At 42.9% G+C, this 16,419-nt stretch overlaps 1 protein-coding gene and 1 long non-coding RNA gene across 4 annotated transcripts in view; both read left to right on the forward strand.

The window, feature by feature from the left end:
• The first annotated feature begins 1,249 nt into the window (after nt 1-1,249).
• Nucleotides 1,250-16,419, forward strand: part of FER (FER tyrosine kinase) — a 298,017-nt gene continuing 282,847 nt past the window's right edge. For 2 of the 3 annotated variants that reach the window (XM_084778105.1, XM_084778108.1), the window contains exon 1: nt 1,262-1,391. The gene's annotated coding sequence lies outside the window, so the exon portion shown is untranslated. Of the gene's footprint in view, nt 1,392-16,419 lie in introns of all 3 variants that reach the window. The other variant, XM_084778109.1, reaches the window with a different exon arrangement.
• Nucleotides 12,267-15,673, forward strand: LOC311595561. Its single transcript, XR_014778485.1, has 3 exons — nt 12,267-12,334; nt 13,413-13,462; nt 14,965-15,673. It is a non-coding gene; the product is annotated as an uncharacterized lncRNA (long non-coding RNA).

Below are 16,419 nucleotides of genomic sequence, written 5' to 3' on the forward strand. Positions count from 1 at the left end.
GGGGATGTAGCTCTGGGCTACAGCACTTACAAAGTACAAGCCTGTGAGCCTGGTAAGGTCTTCTCCTCTGAGGATTGTTTCGGGACAGAAGGTCATCGTGGTCTCTGCTCCACCCAGACCTGAGAATACTGTCTGGACTCTGGCAAGCACTCTGAGAATCCTAATCACCATCACTCCCACTCAGGCTTGTAAGGATGCTGTTCTGCGTGAGCTCATTTGTTCTGTGCTTGTTGCCCCAGTTAATTTTGCTCTGTACTGTTGGCCACGCCCCTTCTTGGTATGCCCTTAAGGCAGGGTAAACAATAGTACCACCATGGCCTGGGTATTTAGATGAGACCCATACAACTGTAAACCTGCTAGTTAATTTAGGTTTTAAGATAGAGGAATGAGGTATTTCTCGAGCATTTATAGATATCACAGAGATAAGAAGTCAAATGTCACCAGGGTGAAATATGATGGGCTGTGACCATATGGCAGGGGAGGAGGTTCCCTTTTGTCACAGACCTAGGGGAGGGGAATAGGATGAAAGAGGGAGGGAGGGGGTAATGGAAAGATATAGGTGAGGGGATAACAATAGAGAAGTAATAGGAATAAATTACTTAAATTAAAAAAAAGAAATTAAATGTCGGTGTGGGAGCACCTCTATATGATGAAAATGCTCATGATTGACATTTTAATGGCTTTAAAATATATCCTTTGAGACATATTTGCACTACTGATGCCATTTTTGTGTTTCACTCGAGGTAGAATGAGTTTTGTTTTGTTACTTGTGTATAGATTTTTACAGCCAAATTATAACAACAACTCCTAGAATGTGTTGTTCTCTCATGGACACTGAAGGACACATTTAGAAGGGCATATTGTAATAATAAAATTCCACAACTGGCCTTCACATCACACACACCATCCCCTACAAAGGAGAACCGGTTGATCAATTCACGACCAGTTGGTCATGGGGAACGGTGTGTGTTCCGCACCCATTTCTGTCTTACCCACAGGAGGACATGGCTTTCCTCACACTCCCTTGCACCTAGGGTCTGGATGAGGACTTGCTTCCACCAGTGAGTATGGAGTGTGTGCACACGTGAGCGTGCATGGGGGAAAGGGAGGACTTGGAAATGTGTGAAGGTCTCCTTCATAGTGAGCTGGTGGCTCACTGGTGTTTGCAGCTGGGCTTGGCATTCCACTGTCCAGTCATCAGCTTCCTCATAGGCCAGGAGCCGCAGATGGAGCAGTCTGTCAGTGTCTGGTCACGAGCTCCAGCAGAACCCAGGCAGCTGGCTCTACCTGGGGGAACAACAACAGTTTTCTGACCTCTACGTCACAGTGCTTAAAATCCATATCACCTGGCAGATCTCAGCTTCTGTTCCTTGAACCCATCCAATCATTTCGTGAGTACCTGATTTCCTATGTTCAATTCCTCACTATATAATGGCTAATGGTGGCTTTTTTTCCTGCACTGAATTATATAAGGATGTCAAGAATACTTAAGAACTGGGTGCTGGGGCACACACTTTTAATCCCAGCACTTGGAAGGCAGAGGTGGGCAGATCTCCATGAGTTCTAGGCCAGGCTGATCTATAAAGTGAGTCCAGGGCAGCCAAGGCTACAGAGAGAAGCCCTGTCTCAGAAAAACAGACAAACCAACAACAACAAAAGCGAAGAATTAAGAGCTGTACGTGCTTTAGAGCAACATTTAGGCTTATAGCACTAGAGTAAGACTTGAAAGTAAGAATAAAGTGTGTGTAATAGTATGTGTGATTGCTTATACACAGTAGAAAGGTCCTATAAGGTTATGTTTTTAAAAATCAATACTTATTTCTACAAAAGCTGAAGTGGGTTCTGAAAGAGACTTATGTTATAAAAAATGACAAATTTCTATAATAATTTGAATACATAATAACAAATTGTACTGGCATAGCAGATAAGAGTGCTTGCCAGGCAAGCCTAGCATCCAGAGTTTGATTCCCAGAAACCACAGTAAAAACCTCCAAAAACCGTCCTCTGACTTCCACAGAGTGCAATAGTCAATCAATTAAGCTAATTAAAGTGAGATCTTATTATTTCTCTCTTATTTATTTATTTATTTATTTATTTATTTATTTATTTATTTACACAGTGTCTCCCTATGTAGCCCTGGCTGGCCCAGAACTCAGAACCTGCCTCTGTCCCCTGAGTGTTGGGATCTAATGTGCGCACCACCACGCCCAGCATCTTAACCTTTTTTACTTCTGACTTACAATACACCAGGCATAGTCCTGTAAATCCCTTGAATCATCGTTCACTGAAACAAAGGTGCTATTTACTTTAAGGCATGGTATTATGCCACCTTGAGGGGAAATTGAAGGCACGAAACCTGCCCACCATGTAGCACTAGCCACGAATGCTCCGTGCTACGTTTACTTTGTTTTGTTTTCTGATTGAATCACATGTCCATGGAAGTTGAGCAACTTCTGCCTAACATCAACAGGAACTGTGTGACACACTGGTGATTGATACTTTAATGATGGCTCTCCACAAAGCATGGCTTGGTCACACCAGCCTGCCCCTTCTTAGACATGTCTTTCTACTCCAAGGTATTTCAGGTTCCTTAGCACTGCCTGGTGAGTGACAGTCAGGGATTCTCGGTCCTTGGGTGTAAAGGCATCCTCTCCAGGGTGCCTCTGCATGAGGGTAAGCAACTGCAATTGCAGCCTTCCCTTACGGAGCAAACGTTGGTGAGGTTTTAATTTTTAATTCTGTGTTCATGTGTGTTGGGGGGTGGTATTTGTGTGTGACTGCCCTTGGAGAAACTGCTGTTACAAGTGGTGAGTGAGCTGTCCAAGGCGGGTGCTGAGAACCACACTGCAAGAGCAGCTTGTGCTCTTAACCCCTGAGCCATCTCTGCAGGCCCCAAATACAGCTCTCATCAATGGTTAAAATGAAGCTCTCCCGCTCTACTCTGAGTCTTTGTCCATGTGTAACTGCTGTTTCTGTGCCAAATCACAATGGGATTTTACAGGGATTATAAATGGAAACTCAATTCAAATTAAGGAGCAGCACAATTCAGATGATTCAGTTTATAAGACAACCAACTTTCCATTCATAGATGAGAGCACCTGTGTAAGAGAAGCAGGATGAGCCAGGTGAGCACGCCTGTGATCCCAGAACTCAGGGAGGCAGAGGCAGGCAGATCTCTGTGAGTTCGAGGCCAGCCTGGTCTACAAAGCGAGTCCAGGACAGCAAAGGCTACACAGAGAAACCCTGTCTGGCATCGGGGGAGAGCATCAGGATGCCACTAACTACATCACAGCCCAGTGCCAGAGTCCTTAAAAGGGTGAAAACCAATTGTCCTTAGCATATATAAAATGTGGTATTATTCTTTTGATTTTCAAATAAGCCTTCAATCAGTTTAATTACCCCTCAGATGAGAAACGAAGGGATTATCAAGATGGATGGTAGTTAGGAACTAGCTAAATTTAGTCAGTTTGCTCTCAGTGCCCAAGATCTTTTTTTTTTTAATGTATTCACTTTATATCCTAATCTTAGCCCTCTTCTCATCTCCTCCTGGTCCCACCCCCTCCCTCTCCCCCCTTGCCCCTCCCCTAGTCCTCAGAGACAGGGAGCCCTTCTCCCCTATCAACTGACCCCAGCCTACCAAATCTCTTCAGCACTGCCTGCATTCTCTTCCTCTGTGGCCTAAGACACCCCAGCAGGGGGGACATGACCAAAGAGCAGGCAACAGAGTCGATGGCAGGGACAGCCCCTGAACCCCTTACTAGGGGAGCCTTATGGAGACTGAGCTGCCTATCAGCTACATCTGAGCAGGGGATCTACATCCTCTCAAAGCATGGTCCTTGTATGGTGCACCCGTGTCCGCCAGCCCCCTGGCCCCAGATTTGTTGGCTCCGCTGGCTGGTTTTCTGGTAGTGCTCCTGTTCCCTAAGGGTCCTTCTGTTTCCCCCCCCCCCCACACACACACACACTTCCATAGGGCTCCCTGCCCTCTGCCCAAAGTTTGGCTGTGAGTCTCAGCTTCTGCTCTGATCCCTCACTGGGGGGGAGTCTTTCAGGGAACCCCTATGGTAGGCTCCCATCCTGCTCCCTGTCTTCAACAACTTCCAGTGTCTGTTCTATTTGTCCTTCTGACTGAGAATTAAGCATCCTCCTCCACAGGGTCCTCCTGTAATTTAGCTTCTCTAGGCATGTGTATTGTAGTGTGGTTATCCTGTATTATATGGCTAATATAATATCTGCTTATAAGTGAGTATATATCATGCCTGTCCTTCTGGGTCTGGGTTACTTCACTCAGGATGATCTTTTCCAGATCCATCCATTTGCCTGAAAATTTCATGATGTCCTTGTTTTTGACATATGAATAGTATTCCATTGTGTAGATGTAACACAGTTTCTTTATCCATTCTTTAATTGAGGGACATCTGGGTTGTTTCCAGTTTCTGGCTATTATGAATAAAGCTGCTATGAACATAGTTAAGCAAATGTCCTTGTTGTATGGTGGAGCATCTTTCAGGTATACGCCCAGGAGTGGTATAGCTGGGTCTTGAGGAAGCACTAGTACCAATTTTCTGAGACTGTGCCAGACTGATTTCCAAACTGGTTGTACAAGTTTCTACTCCCACCAGCAATGGAGGAGTGTTCTCCTTTCTCCACATCCTCACCAGCGTGTGTTGTCACTTGAGTTTTTTTATTTTAGCCATTCTGATAGGGGTAAGATGAAATCTCAAGGTCATTTTAATTTGAACTTCTCTCATGGCTAAGAACATTGAGCATTTCTTTAAGTGCTTCTTGGACATTCTATATTTTTCTATTGAGAAATTTCTGTTTAGCTCTGTACCCTTTATTACTTGGATTATTTGGTTTGGTGGTTAATTTCCTGAGTTCTTTATATATTTTGGATATTAGCCCTCTGCTGGATGTAGGGTTGGTGAGGATCTTTTCCATGTCTGTAGACTGTCATTTTGTTCTGTTGAAAGTTCTGTTTGTCCTTTTATTCACAGAAGCTTTTCAGTTTCATGAGGTCCCATTTATTAATTGTTGATCTTAGAGCCTAAGCTATTGGTGTTCTGTTTAGGAAGTTGTCTCCTGTGCCAATAAGTTCAAGGGTGTTCCCCACATTTTTGTCAAACAGATTTATTGTTTCTGACTTTATGTTAAGATCCTTGATCTAGTTGGACTTGGTGCCCAAGATCTGAACCAGTAAATTACATTGTCTCCTCGTTGTTCTAAAGCCTTTTTTACATTGTGACATAATATGCATATTTTTCCATTGTGACATAACACCCATAATTACAGCAGCTTGACTCCGTCAGAAAAAGAGAAAAAACCAAATATTATCAAACATTATATAATCAGATTGGCTAATTTTTAAATCATAAGCTGTACAATAGTTACCATACTAACCCATATGCTTTCTATACATTTTAATATAAAAATCATATTCATCTTCAAAAATTTGGAAAATACAGAACTGAGTCATAAGAAAATAAGATTGTTATAATCTATCTACTGTGAGCCACCATTACTAATACAGATTCTTTTAAAATTTTTCCACACATTTTACATATGTAGTATGTTGTAGTTGTCTCTTTACTGGGATAAATGACCACAGACGCTGTAGCCCACAAGCCTGGAGACTTGGGCGAGGGTCTGAGAGGTAAAGTGGCTACGAGTTCTCTTCGCATCACAATGGAACTGGAAGATGCTGCAAGTCTTCGCTACTGTGTAACTTTATGAAGTGATGAGTGGGTCACCTGAGCTGAACTTTCCTGTTTGTTCAGGCTTTCCACCTCTACGTTCTGTGAGTAACATGGATGTGCAGAGACGATTCGCTGGGGAGAGAAAATAAGGGTCGACACTGATCTAGATCAAAACTGCCTTTTGTCTTCAGCAAGAGGTGTTTAACAGGGCTTTGAAGTTAAACATGCTTTGCAGAATGAAGAATTCAAAGCTTGCTTTAGACAGTCACTAGAAAAGGCAGCGAGAATGGACGACAGGATGCTGCACAGCCAAATTATCCTCCACCGGTAATTGTCTTACAAAGGAATAGGCCGTGGAGTCGCTGCCTCTCTGGCTCTTTCAATCTCAGGTGACATTAACCTCGCTGTGGTGCCATGTGCTGCCTTCATGCTGTTTGCTGTGCACTGAGCACGGCCCAACAACTAAAACGAAAGGCTCCCCCATGAAGATGCGCTGCACTCTCCCCATTACAAACAAAACCCCCTAGAGTGAGGCAAGGAGATAGCGTTTATACCTGAGGGTGGATCCGTACTGCACATGCCAGAAGAACAAAGCGGTACATTGATGAGCTGGGAGATGCTGATAGAATCTTCTAAGGGCAGCCAATAAGAACACGAACAGTGTTTGTTGTCTTGTGCGTATTTGTTCCGTATAGCCGAGGACCTGCCACAGGGCAGAGGAAATGGAGCTAAAGGCCAACTCGCGCTTTTCCTCTCAAGGCAGCTGTGTCCACCGTGCAGCGGGCTTTCCTTTGAGGAGCTCTTCACCTATTGAAACCGAAGTCCTAAATGTTTGCGCTGTTTCTGTCCTACCCCTCTGGCCTCCCCCACCCGTGGTGCTGACTCATCAGATAGAAAGGGGAGGCATGTTAAAGTTATCATTAACCTTTTCTTTTGACACGTAATCAGCCAGGAGTTATGAGATGCTAAAGGCTCCAACGTCTGGGAAAGGGTACATAAATGTATAAATGGGAGTGTTTCTGTTGTATTGAGTTTGGAATAATATAGCCATTTGTTTTCGTTGTGGCCCTGTGAATCTGGTATATTTTTATATCCAAGTGGGTAATGGCCTGTTAAAGAAATTAGACATATTATCCTAGTCCATCCTGGACTAGAGGTCTATTCCAGCTTCCTTACCAAGCTTTCTGATTGGATCAGATGAAGGCAATGCAGACTATCATAAAATGTAAGCCCACTTTCCTCTTTATTTTATGCTAGTTTGGGGGGCACCTGTTATCACGATTCAAAGTTTTATTGTCAATTCTAATTGAACCCACTGACTTTTAAGGGAAAACTTATTGCTGGAGTTTACTTAGGTCAGACCCTGTAACAGTCTCTACAAAAGTAAATAACTTTACAAGCAAACACTTACCAAGTAACCCTGATTTTTTTTTCTGTAAAAAATTATTTTATTTTGTGTGTGTGTGTGTGTTGTGTGTACATGTGGAGTATAGATGCCCGCAGAGGCCAGAGGCATTGGAACCAACTGGTGCTGCAGTTACAAATGGGATCAAAGCACCTTACATGAATGCTGGTAGCCAAACCCATGTCCTCCCCAAGAGTAGGATGCACTCTTAACTTCTGAGCCATTTCTCCAGCCCCCTTTCTATAAGATGGAATTAATTTTCAAGTTTTCTTCTTTTTTTATTTAAAAAGAAATAACATTTCCTCTAAACTTAATAGAGGAATTTACATTACCTTCCTTAGCAAGAAATTATTATATATCCCAGGCGTGGTGGCTCATGCCTTTAATCCTAGCACTCAGGAGGTAGAGGGGGCCAGACCTGAGTCTACATAATGTTTCAGGCCATCCAGGGCATTTTATAGTGAGACACTGCATGAAAAAGAAAAAAAAAAGAAAAGAAAGAAAGAAAAACTGAAGGAAGGAAGGAAAAATACTTACAGCAAGAAAAGGAAACAGATTACAAAGTATCTAACTTTTCATTGATTTGTGGAAATACCTAATTGGGTTGAGAAATGAAGGATGGGCAATTTTCAGTGCTGGAAGACTTTCAGCTACACTTAAAACAGCACATCTTCACTCTGGGCTGCCAAGAACAGAAGACATCCAAATTTGCCCTGACTGTCTTTCATCTTGCTTTTATCCTAGGCTTCTAAATCTTATGAAATCCTCTCTCACATCAATTAAATCACATATTTCCTTTAAGTGCTATATTGTATCGTGCCCTCTGACTGCAGAGATGAAAGTAGGCAAGCAGAGCTGTCATTCAAAGCATCATTTTCTGTCAGCTATACCGTGGCAAGCTAACTGTTATGATTTACACCTAAATTGCCTCCAACAAGCCTATGTTTTGAGTGCTCAGTTTCCAAGCTTGGAGAGCTGTTTTGAAGTGCATGGAGCCTTTGGGAGATAGGATCTGGCTGACAGAGGTAGGTCATAGGAGCGGGCCTTAGCTGGCACCCTGACTCCAGCTTGCCCTCTCTACTTTCTGGGGTGCCACGCAAACAGGGTCCTAGGAGCCCTATGGTATGAACTCTCTCTTGCTACAACAGACTGCAGTCCTCTGAAAGTGAGAGCCAAAGTAAAGAAAAGTTCTCCCCATAACTTGTTTCTGTCAAGTATTTTGGCTAGGATGACATAAACACAGTTAGCATACCACTCTGTTTTTAAATTTCTTCTTCTTCTTTTTTTTATTTAATTTCTAACCCAACTCCCAAAGCTCAGGTCATATGACGTAAGACATGTTTGATCTATAGTTAGCAGTCTTCCATGACTTTTCATTTATTTCATTCTCAAGAGCTTTATTCTATAATTATTACCATCCCTATAACTAATATTAGTATGTCACAAATATAACTTGCATTCTGTTGTTCTGGTTAGATGAATATGTATGACTTTTTTTGGTAAAAGTCTCTTATTATAGCCTCTATAGCTCTTCTTTTCATATTAATTTCCTACAACTACTTGAATAACATTTTTGTGGTCCTCTGATTTAGTAATTGTTACTATTGTGACCTTTTAAAGAAAAGATGTTAAGAAAGGGTTTGTTTTTAAGGCATAAAATCTCTGAGTTGAAGGAAGTTAAAAATTCAGTGAGAAGAAGAAAGAAGCAGGATTTTGCAGCTGGCCCGAGCTCCTGTTGGAGGGAGGTTGCAAGTGTTTCTTACAGGACAGTGTGTACCTGAGAGGTGGGTTGCCCTCAGGTCTCACTGAGGACAGGGAGGAAAACGGTTCTTAGGCACCTATCGGATCACCTGCTCGCTGCGGACCTGCACGTTAGCTGTTAGCTTTCATTTCACCTCGCCGCCGGAACTGTCTTCACGGAGCTTCCAGTTTCCTGGAATAACAATGATTTCTCTCCTGAGAGCTGTGTTTCAAGGTTAAAGCTGGTTACTCCTCTAGCTTCCTTGCAAGCCTCTGCTTAATGGCACCTGCCTGTACTTAAGTATTAGGTAGGAGAGGTACTGGGAAGAGAAGGCACGGGGGCTGGCAGGCATAAATATCTTTTCCTCCATTTGCCGGAACAAGGTGACCTGGGAGACAGCCGCTGTATTAATGTTAATGAGGATAAGCAAGCCCCTCGGTAACACTGAGAGAGTGGAGCCCAAATCACAGGGAGCAGCTGGCCGCATGCCAGGCTCTGTGTGTGGAATATAAGATGCCTTGGCCCCAGGGGGCTCAGCGTCAGGCTCCTCATCCTAAGAGGACAGTGGAACTCCACAGAGAGGACGAGTCCAGCGTTTTTGAGACCGAGAACTCAGGCTTTCTGTGCCATAAAGTTGGTCGGAAAAAAAAAAGGAAAAAAATTTTAATCAATTAATATTGTCCATCGTCATCCTTTTACCGTGAAAATCTCACCAATGCCATTTTTGTTTCTTCGCTATTTTATTCCTTAAGATCTCGAGGGACATCCAGCCAAATCGAAAGCCACTGAGAAGTCATGCTTATCAGTGACCTGATGAAACTGCAGACCGAGAGGACATAGTTCTCTGAGTATTAACTGGACAGTAAGATGTGTGCAGCGCCGCGGAGAAACGGACAGGGAAGGCTCTCGAATCATGGGGGCCGGGCCGGGGGGGTTGAGTTAAGGTTCTGGTTCTTCCTTATGGGCTGTCTCTGTGACCTTGAGGAAAGCATCCTTAAACCTATCTGTGAAATAGAACTGGATACGGAAACCTATCTGGGCTGGGCATGGAGGTATATATCTTTAATCCTATCACTCAGGAGGCAGAGGCAGGCAGGTGGAGCTCTGTGAATACATCGACATGGGTTCCAGGCCAGCATCAAAAAATCACACACACACACACACACACACACACACACACACACACACACACACACACACATCCCAAACAACTCTAGTAAAATCTATCTCATAAAATCACTTCAAAGACTGACATAAAATATATAAACTACCTAGAGCAAGGCATAGCACTTATATTTAGTATTTTCACAGCTATAATTGCTTAAAAGGCTGCTGCAGTCTTTATTTCTCCTGATCCTTGCATGCAGACAGCACAAGTTCAAGTCCCAGTATCACTAAAATAAAACAAAATAATTGCACTTGCAATTTTGTCTGTGTTTTTTCTAAAACTACCCCTTCAATGAACCTTAAAGTCCATTACTCAGACTTGCACTCTGTATTGTAGTTTTTAAAACGTTATACTTATTTTTACCCAAAAGGATGACTGAAGGTAAGACTCAGTGAAAGGGCTTCAAGCCACTTTGCAAGACTTTCAGTTTAGGCAACCTTCTTGCTAATCTATCGCTGCAGCCTCCTATTGGCTGACCGAGGAGGACAGGGCAGGCAGGACAACCTTCCAGAGCAGAGGGAGCATGGCCAGAAGTGGACAGCAGATGTGGAAAGGCATGAGCAGTTTCTGACACATATGTGCATTCTGGTCAGCCCAGGCCTGCCACACAGCTTGAACAGCACACATGTATTATTTAGAAGGCCAGGAGGTCCACTATCTGGTTCCAGTCACCGTGGACCTCTGGCAATGGGCCTCCTGCTGGTTTAGAGGGCTTATCTTCTTGTACCTTTTCCTTGCCAGAAACATAATCCTTAGGGCATGCCTGATTATAAGAGTACTAGTCCCAGAGGTGCGGGATCGCTCAGCAGCTAAGAGCACTCCCTGACTGGACTCCCAGCACCCACATGACAACTCACAGCTGTTCTAACTCCAGTTACAGGAGATCAGACGCCCTCGTTTGGCCTCCACTGGTATTGCACACTTATGGTGAACAGACACACAAGCAAATAAATAACTAAAATGTAGGTAGGTATGTAGATGATAGATAGATAGATAGATAGATAGATAGATAGATAGATAGATGGATGGATAGATAGATAGATAGATAGATAGATAGATAGAAAGATAGAAAGATAGCAGAACACCCATCCACATAAAATTAAAATTAAGGGGAAAAGGGGTCTAGGTCTCATGTACGAAGGTTCAGACCTTCATGACCAAACTACCTTCCACAGTCTTTACCTCCCAAGGCCATCATATTATGGGATAGGTGTTAAAATATGAAGGTGCAGAGGGAGAGAGTACAAATTCATGCCATAGCAATGTATAAGACATTCATGGGAAAAACTGAAAAGTTTCTGTTCCACATGTATGAGTAAGCCAACTAAACAATCTTACAAAGACAATGTCGTAGAAATTATAAATTTAATACATTTTAAATATTAAAAGTACTTCATAGGGCAGCAGTTGAGAGCACTGGCTACTCTTCCAGAGGTCCTGAGTTCAATTGCCAGCAACAACATGGTGGCTCACAACCACCTGTAATGGAATCTGATTACCTTTTCTGGTGTGCATGAAGACAAAGCACTTGTATACATTAAATAAATAAATATAAAAAGTATTTCATAGAATTCTATATAAGCTAATTTTAAAATGCATATAAGTATCAAAAAAAGAGCAATTCCAATTCAAATCTGAAGAACAAAGCATGAGATATTTATATGTATATGTATATGTATGAGTTATGATTGTACTGTAATGTGACTACTTTGCTAGCATAAGGAGTTAACTGCTAACATTTAAGTAGGGGCTTACTATGTATAGGTCTTTCTCTGAAACCCCAGTGTTCAATTCTACCCACTGAAACTCTAAGGCTGCCATGTTTTCCTGCCAGACTACGCTGCCTGCTCTGGTGGGCAGGTTTCTCTGTGGACAGTGCGTTTACTGTTACCTCAGGCTATGAGAGATGAGTTGGTCTCTCCTTTGCATCTCGTTCTACCACATCAGACAAGCCCTTTCAGAATTCCACACAGCACGACTGAGTCTACACCGTAGCTATAAAACATCACAGCGGGGTTAGGGATCAAAGGAAGCAGAGCATGACAATTACTGCCTAGGCCTAGACACATCCAAACATCTCAGAAATTTCATTCCTGGCTATTAGCTAGCTGGCCAGGGCTGGCTCCTTTGGAGACACTCCAAAACGTCCATGCCCTTGGCTCAGTGCTGTTGACAGTGGCACAGAAACAGGAACTAGTTTTTCTCTCACCTAGTGTAAGAGTTGCCAGCTTACATTCTCAGCAGGACGTGATTGATAGTTTGGCTTAAGTGCTTTGCAGGCAAGAGCCTCAGAAAGCTTTCACGAATTCCCTCTTTCACAAAAGGTTTGTTTTTGCTATTTTAAATTAAGAGTGAGTGTGTGTGAGTGAGTGTGTGTGTGTGTGTGTGTGTGTGTGTGTGTGTGTGTGTGCACGGGTGCCCTTGGCAGTGGAGAGGCATCAGATCCCCCTAGATCTGGAGTTGCAGGCAGTTGTGAGTCACTTGATATGAGTGAGAGGCCTCAAACCCTGGGTCTGCAGGGGAAAGTGCTCTGTCCTGGTTAGGATTTGTTTTTTATTGCTATTGTTTGTCAACTTGACACAAGTTAGAGTTATGGGGGAAGGGGAACTGCCATTGGAAAAATGTCACTATCAGATTGCCTGTAGGCAAGTCTGTGGGAACATTTCCTTGAGTAAGGATTAGTGTGGGGAGGGCCCAGCCTATTATGGGCAATGTCAGCCTGGGGCAAGTGGTCCTTGGTTGTAAAAGAAAGCAGGCTGACCAAATAAAAAACAAAGCAGCAACAACAACATATTTTTTTCTTTTCTTTTCTTTCTTTCTTTCTTTTCTTTTTTTTTTTTTTAGAAAAGAGGGCTTAAACATTGACAGAATTCTTATGTTTCCTCCAAATACTCTTGCTTCTTCCCCAGAGTCTTTCTTCCTTCCTTTCTTTCTTTCTTTCTTTTTTCCTTTGCTTTCTCTTGAATCTTAGCACGCGTGTAAATATACTTCCACCTCGGTTTGTAAGCTTACCCAGATATGAGACCACTGTTGATGTATCACAAAGGTGTGAGTAAGGGCTGTAATGCCAATAAATGGTCCTTTTCCCGTACAGTCTCTACAGGACACTCAGGATTTGAGCTCTAGAGAGACAGAAGTGAAGGCACTGCTCATGACACTGGGGTTCCTGTTGGGTGCGACAAGTTCACAGATTGATTTGGAGCACTGGGATTTTGTCATCTGTGTGTCCTCCTAAACTTGCCCCCTTTTTGTCCTCTTTTGTAAAGGCAATTAGCTAGAGCCAGGAAGGATCCTTAATTTATATGAAAGTTTGTTTACATCATAAAAAGAAAGAAAGCAGGCTGAGCAAGGCAGGAAGCAGCGTTGTTCCTTCTCGGCCTCTGCTTCATTTCCTGCCTCCAGGTTCCTGCTGGAGTTCCTGCCCTGACTGCCCTTCATGACAGACTACAACTGTAAGCTGATACATCCTCCCCTCCTCGAGGAGGTTTTGTCCATAATGTTTATTTGTTTGTTTGGGGTTTTTTTGAGGCAGAGTGTCTCTGTGCAACCGAGCCTTAGCTGTCCTAGACTCTCATTGTAGACCAGGCTGGCCTCAAACTCACAGAGATCCTCCTTCCTCTGCCTCCCGAGTGCTGGGATTAAAGGCATGCACCACCACCACCAGGCCATAATGTTTATGACAGCAACAGAAAACAAACTAATATGTGCTCTTAACCACTGAACAATCTCTCTAGCCCCTTGCAAACTCCCTCTTGCCTATTTCTCCAGCTCCATCACTTTGCTTTTCCCCCACTCACACCCCGTGGCTCATCCTAAACATTCAAAATTAGTATGAATCCTTGATCCTACATATTCTCTCTCTCTCTCTCTCTCTCTCTCTCTCTCTCTCTCTCTCTCTCTCTCTCTCTCTGTTTTTCAAGACAAGGTTTCTCTGTGTACCCTCGACTGTCCTGGACTCTCACTGTAGACCAGGCTGGCCTCGAATTCACAGAGATCCTCCTGCCTCTGCCTCCCAAGTGCTGGGATTAAAGGCGTGAGCCACCATGCCCAGTTGGTCCTACATTCTCTCTCTTGCCTCTTCCCTGCTGCCTAGATCAGGAATGTCTTTATGTTTCACTAGATGGCCATATCTCATTCATCCTTCTAGATATAACCCTGTTGACAATTCCTCCTGGGAACCCTATCTTTATCCATCCCCATGCCTGGGCCAGGAATATCTTCTCTGATCTGGGGCATGTTACACTTATCCCTGAAACATGCCTTATCAAACTGTACTGCACTTCCTCCTCTTCTATGAGTATGGGAGCTCCATAAAGGTAGGGTAATGTTGGCCTCTGTGTTGCCATGCACCAGCTACAAAGTTATCACTATATAAGTGTTTAGTAAAGGTGAATGAATATTGTGTCAATATACAGCCCTGAGAAGCCAGTGCTATTTCCACCACGTGTTGGTGGAAAGCAGCAAATCTGTATATTTGAAACTATGGTTAAAACACTATGAAGATTAACATACCACAATGGACAGCAAAGCCTATATAAATCATGGCAGCACAGAATAAATAGAATGAACAAAAGGAGAAAGGAAAGAAGCAAGCAGGTGAGAGATAGAAAATGTAGACTTCTTCTGTATACAACCAGCCCTGTGATGTTAGATCTTACGCTGATAAATCAAGTTATAAGTATATGGATACACTATAAACAGAAGTAAACAGAAGAATATAGAAAAGTCATGGAGTGAATTAAACCCAGGTTTTAGATGGCATAATATGAAAAATGATAATGGAGGTACAATCTTAATATAACACCCTCCAAAGTTCATGTGTTAGAGGCAATCTCCAGCACCAAGGATTGGGAGGCAGGGCCTGATGAGGGGAGTTTAGCCACTTTGGGTACTTGCAGCTTGGATAAACACCATTACCGCAATAGTAAGTTGTGTGGTTTTGTTACTATAACAGGTTCAAAGACTAAGGGAACGTTGTGGAAGAGGAGACAGGATGCACACATGGGTATTTGTTGGCAGGACACAGACAGGGGACAGTGGATGGAAATTTACTGTGAGAAAACCATCCAGCAAACAGAATTCTTGCTCAACCAACCCAACAGGATTCTTGCTGAAGACGACAGGACAGGACGATCAACGTCACTAGGGAACAATAGGAGGGTGAGAGAAGCGCAGGAAAAACAAAGACTCAGACTCAATCCTCAAAGAAATCCATTAAGTGCAGAAGAAAACAACTGATAGAAACACAAAGTGCAAGACAGAATCACAGGCATGTCAAAGGACACGTGAACAAAGAGAGGAACTGGTTTGGGGATGTCAATCGGTGGGAACTCCCTGGACTAGTGTGTGGTGAGGACTCTATCCCCAGCACTATAAGCAGCAAAAGGAAATATTATATATATAAAGATTTACTTATGTGTGAGTGCTCTATCTGCATGTACATCTACTTGCCAGAAGAGGATATCAAATCACGTTATTGATGGTTGTGAACTATTCTTTTGGTTGCCAGGAATTGAACTCAGGACCTCTGGAAGAGCAGAGTGCTCTTAACCATTGAGACATCTCTCCAGCCCATGATTTATATTTTTAAATTATGTATATATGTATATATTTGTACCAGTATAGTTTACAGGTGTCAGATCTCCTGAGAACTGAAGTTGCAAGTGGTTGTGAGCCACGTGATATGGGTGCTGGGACCTGAACTCAGAGGGGCAGAGTGACCCCATCAGCATTCCAAAAAAAATGTTGCTAAGAAGAAACTTCTGGGCACATTTTCTATACTACTATGGTTCTGTTGTCATCACAATTGCATCTCTTTTTTTGTTCAAAAATAAGCAGTTTTAAAATTCCGCTTTCTATTGACAAATATGGCAGAAGAAAAATAATATACTTCAATAATAAAATTACAGTGATGTGACCAGTCATGGGTAAGGGAAATTTAAGATTAAAATATTGCCGAGCACGGTGGCACACATTTATCATCCCAGCACTTTGGAAGAAGAGGCAGAAACATCAGGAGTTCAAGGCCAACCTATTTATAAAATCTCCTTCAAGTCAGGAAGAAAGTGGTAGCCTGAGGGTGACTCAGCTTCCATCCTTTAGCCATTGGATGGTTCTCCAGTGCCTAGCCGTGGTGTAGGCTCGGGAGATGAAAGGAACCTGAAGGAAAGAAAAGGGAAAGAATTCTTGTAACTCACAACCATGCCTTTACTTAAGCTGCAAATGTTTATAATAACAGTAATTGCTCCATTGTGCTAGCAGGAAGTGGCCAAAGAACAAACACAGTCCACACTTAAGAAGATAATCAGGATATCATGAATTCTTGTGCTAAATAAAAACAAAGTTGCTTCATGAAGCGCAATGTTTTAAACAGTTTGTAGAGGAAAAGTAGCAATATAGGGGTCCAGGA

The sequence above is a fragment of the Acomys minous genome (assembly GCF_964271855.1).
Source record: "Acomys minous genome assembly, chromosome: 4".
Lineage (NCBI taxonomy): Eukaryota > Metazoa > Chordata > Mammalia > Rodentia > Muridae > Acomys > Acomys minous.